We start from the raw sequence: 14,918 nt of genomic DNA, 5'->3' as shown, positions 1-14,918 counted from the left end.
ATATATATATATATATATATGAAGACAAAGCAGAAAGCAGGTGTGCTGGGGGCTGTATATGGATAGCAAGGGATGAAGGGATGTAAGCTATATGGGCGGAGGGGGGCAGATCTCCACGGAGAAGTTACAGTTGTGTTACTCAGTGCATCCTAGCAGATAAGACAGCTTGCCTCATGTCGGAGGAGAAGGACTGGCAGGTGCCCCTCAGTCTGAGCCTCATGAATTAGTGATAAGGGGCTCTCTCACTGTTTGGAGCTAATGCACCATGGGGAACTTTCCCAGGCTGTCACCTGTATGTGGAGCTGGGACCCTAGGGTGGAAGGTGACTGTAGTAGGAGCTCTCAAAGCCTGGCTTGGTGGGACAGGCCTGCAGGGCTTTTCTGACAGAGGATGGGGATGGATGGTAATGGTGAAAAAGAGAGTCAGGTCCTCGTAGGGGAGTGTTCCTTTCATTAGGGCAGGGCTGAAATTTGGCCTTTAGCACCATTTCTTTTGGAAGAGGACAGGGGATGTTGGGGAGGGCATCTGTGATGAGAAAAAGGCGGAAGGAAGGCAAGAAGTGTGGGGTCTCAAGCTTCCGTTCTTAAGGAGGTTGTTGAAGGCATCTTTTCAGGGATACACACTTGTGTGAGAGTACCTCTTGGAAGGATGGGGTAGGACATCTTTTTGGGGAATACACACTTGTGTGGGAGTACCTCTCAGAAGAGGGAAGTAGGTGCAAAGTTGTTGTAAGAGGTGGTACCCTCTGCCTCTCCTGAGGAAATACCTGAGATCGAGAGCGAGGCTTCCGTCTTCTTCGTGGCACGACAGGAGCTCAGAAGAGACTTCATCTGGCGTGAGCGTTTTGTGTGGATTTTTGCAGTAGGCATCCTAGGTTGGTCATTGTCTCAGGCCTGATTGAGACCAATCAGGACTGGGCAATGTGCAAGGGCTGATGGGGGTCGGGACAGCTACCAAGTGGGGACTATGGGAAGAGGGTTCCCGGCCTTATGTATGGAGGCCTCGCTAGGTGCTATCAAGTGTCAGGTGCTTGAAATATTCATGAACTCGTTGTCGGTTTCTAATGGAGCGCCATGCGCCTTGGCGTTTTCATATGTGAAATCAGGTGAAGTCATGACGGCCTGCCGCTGTCAGTGCTGAAGACAGATTTTAGTGTCCTAGCATGGATGGGATTTTCACACAAGTTAACTTCCATAGACAGTGATTTCCTCTGACACAGAATTTTACTTTTAACAGTACTGCATCTCTGGGTTTTGTTTGTTTTCTTGTGGTGCTGAGGAATCAAACCAGGGTTTTGTATGGGCTAGGTAAGCACTCTACACATGAGCAGCCCCTGTTTTTTGTTTTAGTCATTAAAATATCTGTTCTTTAAATTACAACTATGATATATGTCATGGTTTTAACAATGAATGGAAAGGTGTGAAAAGTAGAAGTTAGGGGCTGGAGAGACGGCTCAGAGGTTAAGAACACTGACTGCTCTTCCAGAAGACCTGGGTTCCATCCCAGCACCCACACCTGCCTGTAACTCCAGTCTCAGGGAATCAGATGTCATCTGATGTCCTTTTCTGGCCTCTGTGGTACATAGATATGCATTGCAGGCAAAACACCCACATACATTAAAATCATTCTTACAAGAGGATGGCATTATACATACCATCCTTCAGATTGTTCAAGGTTTTTTTTTTCTACCTCTTCTTTCAACTTCTTAAAACATTTTCTTGGGGGAATGTTTTGATAGAGCTATGTTCCTTACTTTTAAAAATAGCTGCACAGGACCCTGCCGTGTGGATTGTCTGCACAGAGTAATATTTAGTCAGTCTCCTACGGATGAACATGTTAGTGGTTTCCAGTGCTTTGCTATTTCAAACAATATTACAACTGAACCGCCTCAGATTTTATATATATATATATATATATATATATATATATATATATATATATATATATATATATATATATATTCATCTTATGTTATGCTTTGTGCACATATATTTGAAGTGTGGATCAAATTGGTGAAAGTCAAATATCCTTTGAAAAGATTTAATCAGTTTTGATGGATTTTTTCCCCTTTTCCTGCCTCCTTTTCTTTCCTTTTTGAGACATAGGGCTTCCTATGTAGGCCTAGCTTGTCTGGTACTTAGTCTGTAGACCAGCATGGCCTTGAACTCACAGAGATCATCTTGAGTGTTGGGATTGAAGGCTAGTTTTCACTTAAAGGTGTTTTTACCTACCACTCATCTCAGTGATGCACAGAACATATAATGGGTTGAACCACTGATGGCTTAAGTTCTGTGGTAAATATCGACATGCCACAGGAGTCCACGGGGATTGTAGGTCCCATGAAATTAAAAAGCTAGGAATCTGGGTGTTAATACCAGATATTTTATTTTTAAAATATTGGTAGCTAATTAGCTTTAAACAATCACCACCACCACCACCACCACCACCCACTACCACTACCACCACCACCACCACCACCACCACCACCACCACCACCACCACCACCACCAAATGGCTAGGCGAGGTGGGCCACACCTGTCCTTCTGGTTCATAGGAGGTAGAGACAGGAGGATCACCAGGAATCTGAGGTTATTTGGGGCTACACAGTGAGGTCCTGTTTCAAAAGACCAAAAATAAATAAAAAGTGAATAGAAATAAACAATCCTAAACTATAAATGAACAAATATACCTTCACTAGCAAGATAATGTGCCCCCCCCCAAACAAAAACCCCCAAACAAGACAGTGACTGGATCTATAATTGCTAGAGACAGATATATTTTTGCCTACTTAAGGGTCTGGGCTATTAGCTTTGTAAAATATTGTCCTATGTACCATTTAAAACTTTTTTGTAAAACTCATTAAATTTCTCTTTTCTAAATTTTTTTTCTCTCATGTCCTATATTTAGGCAGTTGTTTGGGAATACTGTTTGGCAACCATCTATCCAGTCTCTTTGTGATCTGTTTCAGGGATTCCCACAGCCCAGTGGAGAAGACTCTCATGGATCAGGCATGCTTTCACGGGCTCTGGGCTGCTTTCTTTACCCGCATTTGGGGGTGGGGGCTATCCAGCAGGTGGTGCCTCTGTGCGCTTTGCTTCTGGCCACGCCTGGAAACTCTAGGATTTTGGTCTTTGTGTGATTTCCATATGGGAGCTGAGGTGCAGGCTCTAGCCGCTGGCAGCCACACAGTCATCTTCTCCTTTGTTTCTCAGGCTGCCATTGTGCCACGAACGCCATTGAAGACCTGGAGGGGGAAGGAGTCAGGGCACAGAAGTACAACATAGCCATCCTCTCCACAAGTAGGGTGCTGGATATAAACTCTCATTGGGTCCTTTATGGACACAACTAGATTTCTAGCCTTGTTTTCAGAATGGTGCTCTCACCTGTCCTCCTACACAGATGGTCCCTGTGGCAGACATGGAGAGGCAAGGCAGCATTTGATGATGAAGATGTGGTGTTCAGTTCTTCTTCTTGGGCAGGACTCAGAGCCCAGCTGTGGGATCCTGTGGAGTTGTGAGCATTCAGCCAGCTGTTAACTCCTTCGGGTCCACTGCAGCCTTTGAATGGAGGTGACAGTCTTCTCAGGGAATCTACTGAGCAAGACAGTGTTATAGGGACATTGAATGTCTGCCTAACACTGGCTCCTTTAAGGACCACTTTTATTTTGGAGGACCTGGGTGGACTGGTGCTCACCACACATACACAGCACACCCACACTTCCCCCTTCCCGTCCTTCCTTCCCCTCTCATAGAGGTTACCTCAAGTGAACCCTTCAGATTCCTGCCTACGGCCTACCACAGATCTCCTTTGCTGAGGATATATGTGTTTTCTTTCTTTGTAACTCCCCCTCCCTATTTTATGCATCCTAGCCTGCCCTTGAACTTGCTGTATAGCTGAGGCTAACGTTGATCTTGGATCCTCCTGCCTCCGACACCCGGGTGATAGGATTATGGACCTACACCGCCATACTTGGTCTACATAGCACTGGGAATTGAACCCAGGGCTTTGTGCATACTAGGTAAACTGCCAGCTGAGCTACATCCCCACCCTCTTAAGTCTTACGATGCAGACTGCACTCCTAATAGTCCCAGGGCCCCATCCCAGAGGTCTGTCTTTGCCCCCGGAGTAAAGACCTTAGAGCACTCCGCAGCAAGAATCCTATTACTGCGGTTCCTGCCAGTTTGAATTATTCAAGGAGGATCTACACAGAGAATTCCGGGGTGGGCTTTGGCAGTCTGAGGCTGACTGGTTTCATGGGTGTTTTCATGGAGATTCCTCTGATGCTAGGCGTTAAAAATGTACCCTCTTCTTGAAGCATTCTGTTTTACTGGAAAGAATTTCTGGGCTAAATAACACAGACACAGACACAGACACAGACACAGACACAGACACAGACACAGACACACACACACACACACACACACACACACACACACACACACACCATGCATACCCCACTTGCACACCCCTCAAGAATTAGGGGCAATTCTCAGGGACACTGGCATCTAAATGCACATTAAAGGGAGAACCATTGCTCTAGAGGTGGCCAGTCTGGCCTCTCTGGAGATAACATTCGGCATTATCATGCAAAGTAGTTTCAGCTCCTTCCCTTGCATTGGGAACAGACTAAGAAGCCTAGGGTACAAATTAATCAGCTGGTCACAAGCCTTGCTAGAGGACAAAGCTGTCTACTTCCGTGCTTTCTCTCTGTTGGGAAGATCAAATTTCTCCAGCAGGACCGAGTACCCTTTAATCTCTGCAAGAGCTCCCTGAGGAGTGAAGGGGACGATGCACTTGTCCCCCAATAATATGCTGTGCTTACTCATTTCAGTTCGACTACACAGACATGCTATTTCAATACTTTCAACAAAACCAAAGGCACCGTATATTTTCTGCCCTTTGAGCTAAAAAAAGAGGGAGAGATTTATCTGGCCTGGTGGCACAGGCCAGTTACCACAGTGGCTTGGCTAAGGCAGGAGAGTTCAGATTCCCAGAAACCAGGTGTTTTGTTTTTTAATTTTTTTAAGTCAGGGTCTCCAGCTTGTACATATAAGGCCAGTACTGGGGAGGTAAACGCAGGAGGATCCCAGTGGGTTGGGGACCAGCTAGTCTTCCGAATCAGCGAGCTCCATGTTTTGTGAGAGATCTTGTCTCAAAACTTGAGTGGCCTGTGAGAGAGGAAGACACAGATGCCAACCTTTGTCTTTCCTCCATGAGTTAACATCCCACCCTATGCATAACACACACACACACACACACACACACACACACACACACACACACACACACACACCTCCAATATGTCAGGATCTCCCCTAGGGTGCTGATGAATGGCAAGCCTTCAGCAGGTCAGAGACACTGAAGAGGAGATGCAGAACAGGCGAACTACTGGACAGACGAACAGACACACGAGGGCTTTTCTGAGGGACGAAAGCTTAGTTTTTATTATTCTTTCTGTTGCTTGTTCTACTCTATTTACTCTGATGTTCCCTCTGTCTATCTTGATGTCTTCCTTCCAACTCTCCTTCTACGTCTTTCCTGGTGTTTTTCTTCTCACTTCTTTATTTTTTTTTCCTTACAGCTTATATACCCTAGGAGAGTCTTCCAAGTAATATAAAACTTACAATGTGGTCACTTTCTACTTTTCAAGTGAATGATCACAATGAATACATGTTTAAAGATTTCCTACCTAACTGAATTATATCTATGTAATTTACCTAGAAAACTTAATATGACTATAAGTTTTACTATCATAGAAGACTAATTATTAATCTATATTTCTTAATTATCCATTACAATTTAAATGAGTTACATAAACACAATACCTTAAACAAGAGTAGAAATATACATACAGTATAACAAAAGTAACTTTAAATTTGTATCAATAAATTAAAACCTATATCAATGTAAAACATTTTAAGCAAGTTGCTCTTTAAAAGTAGGTTCAACAATCCACCCTTTTATCCTATCATATCTATATTCTATATTTCCATATCATATACCACTTTCTTCTTTTAGAAAGATATTGACTATGACCAACAACAATTTGTAACCAACAACCTAAACAAAGACAAACATCCATACTCCATTTTTTTGGAATGTGGGTGTAGTTTTCTAGGCTACTTTCTGCTGTTAGAGGGTGCTGTATTCTCATGGGGACACAAAGAAAATTTTAGAATTATGGTCAAGTCCTGACCATACCTACCTGGAGTAGTCTGTGAGGCTGTATTCTCTGAGCCAGTTGCCTTGAAGTTGATTTTGGATGTTGGATCATCTGAGAGCTTTCAGGAGGTCTTGGCTGGTCAAACCATATTAGCCTGGAAGCAATTCACAGGTTCTCATCTCCTGTCAAAACAAAAGCAGAACCTCTTTTCCAAAGCAACATATCCTTAGACATAGATTTTGAAATCAAGATAGCTTTAAAATATACATATTGATTTAATTCAGTAGCTTTTACAATCAAATGTCTTTCTGCAGTTAAAAATCCCAAAGACAACATAATCCAGATTCTCTGTGTAATATCCATCTTTACACGACTTATTTTTTTATATTATCTTTACTGTCTATTTAAAGACTTTATTTTTAAAAACTACTTATTTATATAACTGTCTATATTCCTTTTCCTCTCTCTTCCAAGTCTATGTACATTTTTATGCATACCGTAAACCATTTAGGGGTTTATTTAATCCGAGTCTGACTTATTGTGAATCTATTGCTTTAAACTGTAGAATGACTAGGACAGAAATGGCAGCTTTGGCTGCTGGCTCTGCCCACCTCAGCTTCCCAACATGGTGGGACTATGTTTACTGCCAGCTCTGGGAGCCATGCTCTCTGCTGACACTGGGAAGCAGTGGATCTGTGCTTCCATCCAGCAGCGTGTAGCCCAGAAACCTTTTTTCTTGTCTGTACTAGCAAAGGCTAAATCCACCATGCAGAGTAACTTGTGACTTAGAGACACCTTTGTGTACCATGGTGGGAATCTGCCATGCTGCAGGTCAAACCTGCATGCCACGAACCCTTCATAGAGTTGCTTAAGCCCGCTGGCCGCAGCTGGCCTCAGAGAGACAACTAGGAAGCTGTTTTTAGCTCCGTTTTAGAATCTCTCTCTCTTTTTTTTTTTAAGCTTTCTCAGGTTTTAGGTGGAAACTCTTGCCCCATGTTGGACACCATTTGTAGCTGAAAGTTTTCCTGTGTCCCACCTGGCCCATGGTCAGGACAAATCTCTCTCACCCACTGGTCTCGCAGTGGCTTCGACCCAAATAAACACACACACAGGCTTATATTATTTTTAAACTATGGCCATGACAGGCTTCTTGCTAGTTAGTTCTTATATCTTAAATTAACCCATTTCTATAAATCTATACTTTGCCACGTGGCTTGTGGCTTACTGGTACTTTTACATCTTGCTTCTTATGGCAGCGCCTGGCAGCATCTCCTCCATTCTGCCTTTCTCCTTCTTCCTCTCTAGTTAGAATGCCCCACCTAACCCTATTCTGCCTCACCATTGACCAAACAGCTTTATTTATCAACCAATCAGAGCAACACATGTTTACAACATACACAACAATATCACCCATCATTTCCCCTTTTTTTCTATTTAAAAGGAAGGTTTTAACTTCAACATAGTAAAATTACATATAACAAAACAATTATCAAGGAAGAATTATAGTTATAATATCTAGTCTACTTGTATTTGGCAAAAATTAAAGAAGATATCCTATCTTATACTATAATATTTGTGAGTCTAAGGTTTCATATCTAATTTATCTTTTATTATAACCAAGGAAAATTATAACTGTCTAGTCTTCAACTACATCAAAGACGTACTTCATCTTCATTCCTTTTTTCGAGATCTGAGCTATGACTTCTTGGTATCCTGTTGGAAGTCCATTTCAGTTGTTTTCAGAGATTCTCTAGTCCCGGTGATGTCCCAATAGTATCCTGCGAACTTAACTAGAAAATATTGTACTTAGCTCATGTAAACAGCCAGAGCTATGACTTCTCAGTGTCCTGTTGGAAGTCCACTTCAGTTGTTTGCAGAGATTCTCCAGTCCCCGTGATGTCCCAATAGTACCCTGTGAACTTAACTAGAAAATACTGTACTTAGCTCACGTAAACAGTTGGAGCTATGACTTCTCAGTGTCCTGTTGGAAGTCCACTTCAGTTGTTTGCAGAGATTCTCCAGTCCCCGTGATGTCCCAATAGTATCCTGTGAACTTAACTAGAAAATATTGTACTTAGCTCATGTAAACAGTTGGAGATTGAGGGCAAAATTGAATGTTATTGACGTTTTCCTGCCAATTGTCACCTGTTCCTATGCCTAGGAAACATTCCTGAAGAGCAATTCATAGCACCCAGTTTCACTGAACATTTAAAATTTTTCAGTTTGTGTAAAAACATTTACTTTTCTTCATGTAAAACAAAATTTTACATACTATTTTTATGTTCTTTCTCATGCTTTGCCCCACATTTCTTTACTAAGGTTTTTCATATTCTTATAGTATTTTTATTTATTTTCATAAACTGTTTCTATCATTTGCCTCCCCTTATCTGGCTGTTTTCTTTCTTTTGAGACAGGGTCTTGTTACGTTGCTCAGGCTGGCCTCAAACTTTCTACCTCAGCATCCCGAGCAGTGGGAACAAAAGGTGTGCACTATTATGCCTGGTTCATTTACGGATTACTTATTTTTATAAATTCTTGTTAAAGGTGGTTAGCCAAGTAGTTATCACATGTGACAATATTTTTATTAGTTGTTTTGTTATTCTTAGTTGTTTATTAATTGCCATTTTAATTCCATGTGAAAAAAAATTTAAGAAAGTTACTTTTTTTTTAATGCCTTCTGAGTTTGTGGCATGCTCAGAAAGACTTTTTGCTCCAAGAATTTTGGGGTCGTGCCAGGCATGGTGGTATACACTTGTAATGACAGCACACCAATAGTAGGTAGAAACAGGAGGGAAGAGAACTGAAAGCCAGCCTGAGTTATAGAACAGGACTGTCACACACACACACACACACACACACACACACACACACACACACACACACACACACACACACCACATACGCCTTCCTCCACTCCTCCCAACTTTGAATCATACCATGTTTGTTCTCATGTGGAATATAGATCCAGGCTCCCTCAACTGGTTAGTCAATTTTCTGGGCACTGTCTGAGCACCTCACCCCTGATCTCACATCTGTATTTGAGCTATTTCATTCAGCCGCCTTGTCTGTATGCTTCCAAGTCCACGTTTCAGTAGAACTTGCAGAGAAGAAAAAAGAGAGTGATAAAATTACCGTAAAGTAAAATATAAGGGCATGGCAATGTGGAGATAGGACAGCAATTTTAGTTGGGGTAGTCCGGAGAAAGTTCATGAAAAGGGCGATTGCGGCGAAGCCTGAACAGCCTTAGAGTGAGGCGGTCAAGGGCAAAGGCAGAGAGGCCATAGGCTTCTGAGAGGGACCCCACATTCCAGCCTTTGGGAGTGTTCGAGTGTTGTGACCACAGTTAAGAGGACGTGTGAGGGCTAGTTTCTGTCAACTGGACACAAAGTACAGTCACCTGAAAAGAGGAAACCTCAAATGATTAATGGTTGTGTGTGTGTGTGTGTGTGGGGGGGGTGCCCAGCCCACTATGGTGCCACACTGCAGGTGCTCAAGCTGTGGGGAGCAAGTCAGTAAGCAGCTTTACCCCACAGCGTCTTCCTCCGTCCCTGTAGTTTCTGCCCTGACTTCCCTCAGTGACCGTGACTGAGATGTGTAAACCAAACAAACCTTTTTCTTCCCAGAGTTCTTTTGTTCATGGTGTCTATCACAGCAGTAGAAAGTAAACTAATACAGGAAGCATACATACATTTTTGTACTACTATTTCAAATTTGTTTGTTTGTTTGTTTTTGAGACAGGTTCTCATGTAGCCCAGGTTGGCCTTGGATTCTCTATGTAGCAAGGATGATCTCGAACTACTTACCCTCCTGCCTTCACCCTCTGAGTGCTGGAATAGACCAGTGTGCCACAGGCTGCTTTATACAGCCTTGGGGAGAGAATCCAGGGCCTTGTGACACCAGGCAAGCACTCTACCAACTGAGTTACATTCTTTTTCTTTTTTTCTTTTTTTTCTTTTTGGTTTTTCAAGACAGGGTTTCTCTGTGTAGTTTTGGTGCCTGTTCTGGATCTTGCTCTGTAGACCAGGCTGGCCTCGAACTCATAGAGATCCGCCTGCCTCTGCCTCCTGAGTGCTGGGATTAAAGGCAGGCGCCACCACTGCCCGGCCGGGTTACATTCTTTTGCAGCATATTGAGAACACTTTTATCAATTACAGTAGCTGTAAGTTGACCATCTACCATTTTCTAGAAATATCAGTGTTGTTTAGGATTTTGCCCCATTTTCTAGAAATATCAGTGTTGTTTAGGATTTTCTAGAAATATCAGTGTTGTTTAGGATTTTGCCCCAATGAACAAAGTTGATATTTTTTTTTCTTTTAAGAATGAAGAAAAAAGCCAGGAGGTGGTGGCTCATGCCTTTAATCCCAGCACTTGGGAGGCTGAGGCAGGCGGATCTCTGTGAGTTCAAGGCCAGCCTGGTCTACAGAGTGAGTTCCAGGACAGCCAGAGCTACACAGAGAAACCCTGTCTTGAGGAACAAAGAAAAACAAAAACAAAAAACAAACAAACAAAAAAAGAACGCCGGGCGGTGGTGGCACACACCTTTAATCCCAGCAGAGCCAGGCAGATCTCTGTGAGTTCGAGGCCAGCCTAGGCTACCAAGTGAGTCCCAGGAAAGGCGCAAAGCTACACAGAGAAACCCTGTCTCGAAAAGCCAAAAAAAAAAAAAAAAAAAAAAAAAAAAAAGAAGGAAATAAATAAAAAAAGAAAGAAGGAAAAGAATTCAAGTAGGTCAAATAACAGTTGTAAGTGGCTGGGCTGAAATCAAAGTCCATGGCTGCCAATCGTAAAAAGTCCAATTAGAGGACATCTGGTCCGTTGCCATGACTAGGGCACTTGCAGAAGAGGCTGCTTCCGTCTGCTGGTCACATCCCATCTCTGTGCTTCCCCAAGGGCAGGTATTGGATGGCGCTGGCCTCCCCTGCCTGCCTCCTTGGCCCTCAGCTGACTGCAGGACCGAGCCACACCTTCAGCTCGTTTTGCTCTCCCAGAGTTCACTTGGGTGTGTGACTCATAGCACACCCGTGCCGTCGGCAGGAAGGAGTCATAGCTGTCTTCTGTGGGAGTGGACTTGATATCAGGCTCTTAAGTGTCTCCTTTGCTCCTCTTTCCTCACTCTGTCTCTCCAGGACACTTCCTGGTAAGTGACGGTCACACACCTTTCTCTCTCTCTTAGACTAAGTTCAAGGTCAAAAGTACAGATGTTGTGTGCATTGAATATGTATGTGCATGTGTGTATATGTACATGTATGAGTGTATTGGATCTCATTTAAATTTCATTCCTTCCCAAGAAGCCAAAATATTTAAAAGCTATCTTCAAAGGTTAGAATGGAACTGCCAATACCTGAACCTCCTTAAACTGTCTTTCAATTTGTGTATAGTTCACTGAGCTGGAAAGTCTTTTGGGTGCTCCAGAAAAAGAACTGCAGAGCAGACTCCAGGTCTTATTGCCTATTTGAGTAAAGTGACTTAAAAATATATATTGAATAAAATGTAAAAACCATCATCAACTTGGACACAGTTGGATAGGCTGGCCTTTGAGCGTCTCTGGTAGTCTCCCCTCCCAACAGCTATCAAAGTCCAGCTTTCCCTTTGCTAACGTTGATGAATGTAGTATAAAGGTAATGATAGTTGATTGCTAAGTTTTCTCAGACTGGCAGAAAAAAGAAGATAAAGTTTATCCAACAAAAAAGCCAGAAATATGGTGACATCCAGGTAGGTAGTCACCCCAGAGTTCTGGCCCTTGGCCTGATTTGGGTGGAGAGAGGTGGGATGTTCAGATTCATTCTATATTTAGCTCTGAAGACAGTGTTGCTAAGAGCAGGGCCAAGAGCATCCATTCCAAAAGTACAACGTGGATATAACATCTGGGAGACAGAGCTTAGAGATGGAGATGGAACGACGCATGGATGTCAGCCGAGGTCCTTGCTTGTCAGCGCATGGTGTAACATTGGCTCCGTATTAGAAAATAAACATCTGATGGGATGGGTAAGAAAGAGGGAGAGAGTTCTGAGCTCACCAAGTGAAGGTGAATAAATCCATAAAGTCTCTGTTATCGTGTCAAAGAGGGGCCATTCTTTCTCACAGATGCGCTACACTGGCACTGTGTGCTGTGTGTGTGGACTGGTTAGTTAGCAGCACCAGTCAGGATTCTGTTAAGCCAAATACTGTGCATGGATTTCAATCCCTGCATGGGAACTCTGTTTGGCTGTTTCTAATCCTAGAGCAGGATCCTAAACATCTCGCCAGTTTCCACCAGGGCTCCTGGAAGGTTTTGTTTTGTTTTGTTTTGGTTTGGTTTTTCGAGACAGGGCTTCTCTGTGTAGCTTTGCGCCTTTCCTGGGACTCACTTGGTAGTCCAAGGTGGCCTCGAACTCACAGAGATCCGCCTGGCTCTGCCTCCCGAGTGCTGGGATTAAAGGTGTGGGCCACCACCGCCTGGCCTCCTGGGAGGTTTTGTACAAACTTAGGTGCATGTGTTTTAGTTTGATGAGATGATACTGATACACTCGAGGACTAAGTAACATTCTTATTTATGGGCACACAGAAAAACTAGGAACCACCAGGACCCTGAGGTCCAGGGCTCAGGAAAGCTGTCAGATCGGTGGGGTCTTATCTGTGGGACCCCAGAAGTGCACCCAGTTCTGTGTTTGTTTGTTTTTTTTTATCCTAAGGAGCCCCAGAATTTCTGAGCCAAGTGCTGTAAGGCTGTCCTGTGGTAGGAGAGGGGACAGAGTTCAGACTGCTTTGTATTCTTATCTTGCAGGGCGGCATTCCAGAACATTCTGTCGGAGACCTGCAAGACAGACAGTGCTGGCCAAGGCTACTCCAGGGCTAGTCCTCCTCTCTAGCTGAAGGTCCCTCAGCACCAGCTGCCCGGCTGATTCCTCATCCACCTTGTCTTTCTGATTGTTCTTGCAGGGTTGTGGGAAGCACCTTTTTCTCACCTCTCCCAGGGTGTATTCTTCACAGGAACTTAATTCACTGGCTTATGAGACGAAGCCACAGAGACATATCCACAGAGTTTGGGCGGTTGGAGCCAGTTTTTACTACCAACTCTCTACATGGTGTCGACTACTGGATCTCCCGGCTGACGGCTTGGAGAATTTCTGTCGGGGACCGGGACTGTGTTAGGCGCAGCCTGAAACCAACAGTCAGATCACACAGGCTCCAAGGACACAGAGGGGTGGAAGGAGTACCCAGAGCTGCTCACAGCTGAGCTGCAAACGCTGAGGAAGCCAGCTGCTGGCTGGCAGTGACCAGCTCCGAGTGCGGATGAGACTCCAGACTTTAGTAACACAGGACTCATGCGTGTAGGGGCAGAGCGAGAGAGATCGTTGACTTTGCGGGGCAGAAAGGGTGGGAGAAAAACAGAGGGTTGGTTTTTTATCTATAGTTCTTGACTGCTGTTCCTAGTAAGAAAGGGACTTCAGACCCCAGGGGAAGCTCTGCTCAAGCCTCGGAGAGATGAGGCCTCTCCGCTCTCAGGGTGGCAGCTCCCATGAGGTACAGCGGGGTAGGGGATGAGGGATATCCTTGGCACATGGTGTACGGTGTTAAATCATGGTGTCTCTTCACAGCAAAAGAACAGTAACTAAGACAATCATAGATATCCTTCCTACAAACAGTGTAATTATCACAAGTGTATAACACTTTCCCCCAAAGCAGCCTGTAACTAATTAACTGTATGCGGAATCGGCATCTGTAGGAGAAGCACTGTGCTAAACACTACAGGAGACTGAAGATTTACAGTATCAACTTTGTCCTTGCCCTTGGAGAACTTACAATCTAGTGGACGAAATAGGACACGTCAATGAAACATCTTGAAAATGACTGCCCCACAGTGCTGATCTAAGTGAAATTTATCCCCACCTCTTTCCTACCTTTTCATTGCCTTTTCTCCCACAGGGACGTTCAACCTTCTCATGTTTACAGGCCAAGGGGCAAATGATAGGAATCTTTCTCCCAGAACCCAACTTGTTCCTGATCCCATGAAACTTAGTGGTTTAAATAAGAAATGTCCCTCATAGGTTCAAATATGTGAATGCTTGCTCCCTACTTGGTAGCACTGTTTGGGGGGAATGTTATGGAACCTTTAGGAGATTTAGCCTTGCTGGAGGAAGTAGCATACTTGTTATGTTACTGGGGGCAGGCTTTGTGAGTTTTCTCACTCCCCAGGTCTCTCCTGTATGTTGGTGGTTGAAGAAGTGATCTCTCAACCTCCTGTTCCTGCAGCCATGCTAGCTGCTTGCTGCCATGCCTCCCCATCTCATATTTCTGGAGCCCAAAGCCAAAATAAACTCTTTCTTCCATAAGTTGCCTTTGGTTATGGTATGTTATCACAGCCACAGAAAAGTAACTAATGCAGTCACTATTCATAAACAGTTTCTTTGCACTCTTCCATCTCCCCCGCCCTTTTCACAGGGCTCAGTGGTGTGTGTGTGTGTGTGTGTGTGTGTGTGTGTGTGTGTGTGTTGTAGAACATTTTAAGGTATGTTACTTTTGTTTATATTGCATTTGTTTAACTCTGTGAAGCTGTGTTACTGTGCCTGTCTAAAACACCTGATGGTCTAATAAAGAACCAGATGTCCAATAGCAAGGCAGGAGAAAGGATAGGCAGGCCTGGCAGGCAGAGAGTATATATAGAAGGAGAAATATGGGAGAAAAAAAGGAGTAAGAGAAGGAGGAGGACATCAGGGGCCAGCCACTCAGCTACACAGCAAGCCATAAAGTAAGAAGTAAAGAAAGGTATACAGGA

General features: G+C 43.9%; 2 long non-coding RNA genes across 3 annotated transcripts; one reads left to right on the top strand and one right to left on the bottom strand.

Moving 5' to 3' along the window:
* Positions 1 to 2,513: 2,513 nt before the first annotated feature.
* On the bottom strand, positions 2,514 to 6,190 carry LOC121832071 (uncharacterized). 2 transcript variants are annotated; one of them, XR_013042411.1, is made up of 3 exons: positions 5,294 to 6,190; positions 3,044 to 5,168; positions 2,514 to 2,614 (listed from the first exon to the last, which is right to left on the bottom strand). It is a non-coding gene; the product is annotated as an uncharacterized LOC121832071 (long non-coding RNA). The 2 variants fall into 2 exon arrangements; XR_013042412.1 differs by having other exon boundaries at positions 2,525 to 3,244; positions 3,384 to 5,168.
* A 4,823-nt stretch (positions 6,191 to 11,013) lies between these two features.
* On the top strand, positions 11,014 to 14,475 carry LOC121832293 (uncharacterized). The gene is made up of 2 exons (XR_006075908.2): positions 11,014 to 11,300; positions 12,927 to 14,475. It is a non-coding gene; the product is annotated as an uncharacterized LOC121832293 (long non-coding RNA).
* Positions 14,476 to 14,918: the final 443 nt, after the last annotated feature.

Source organism: Peromyscus maniculatus, chromosome 9 (assembly GCF_049852395.1).
Source record: "Peromyscus maniculatus bairdii isolate BWxNUB_F1_BW_parent chromosome 9, HU_Pman_BW_mat_3.1, whole genome shotgun sequence".
Classification (NCBI taxonomy): Eukaryota; Metazoa; Chordata; class Mammalia; order Rodentia; family Cricetidae; genus Peromyscus; species Peromyscus maniculatus.
The sequence above is the reverse complement of the archived record's forward strand: the minus strand, read 5'-3'. Positions and strand labels throughout refer to the sequence as shown.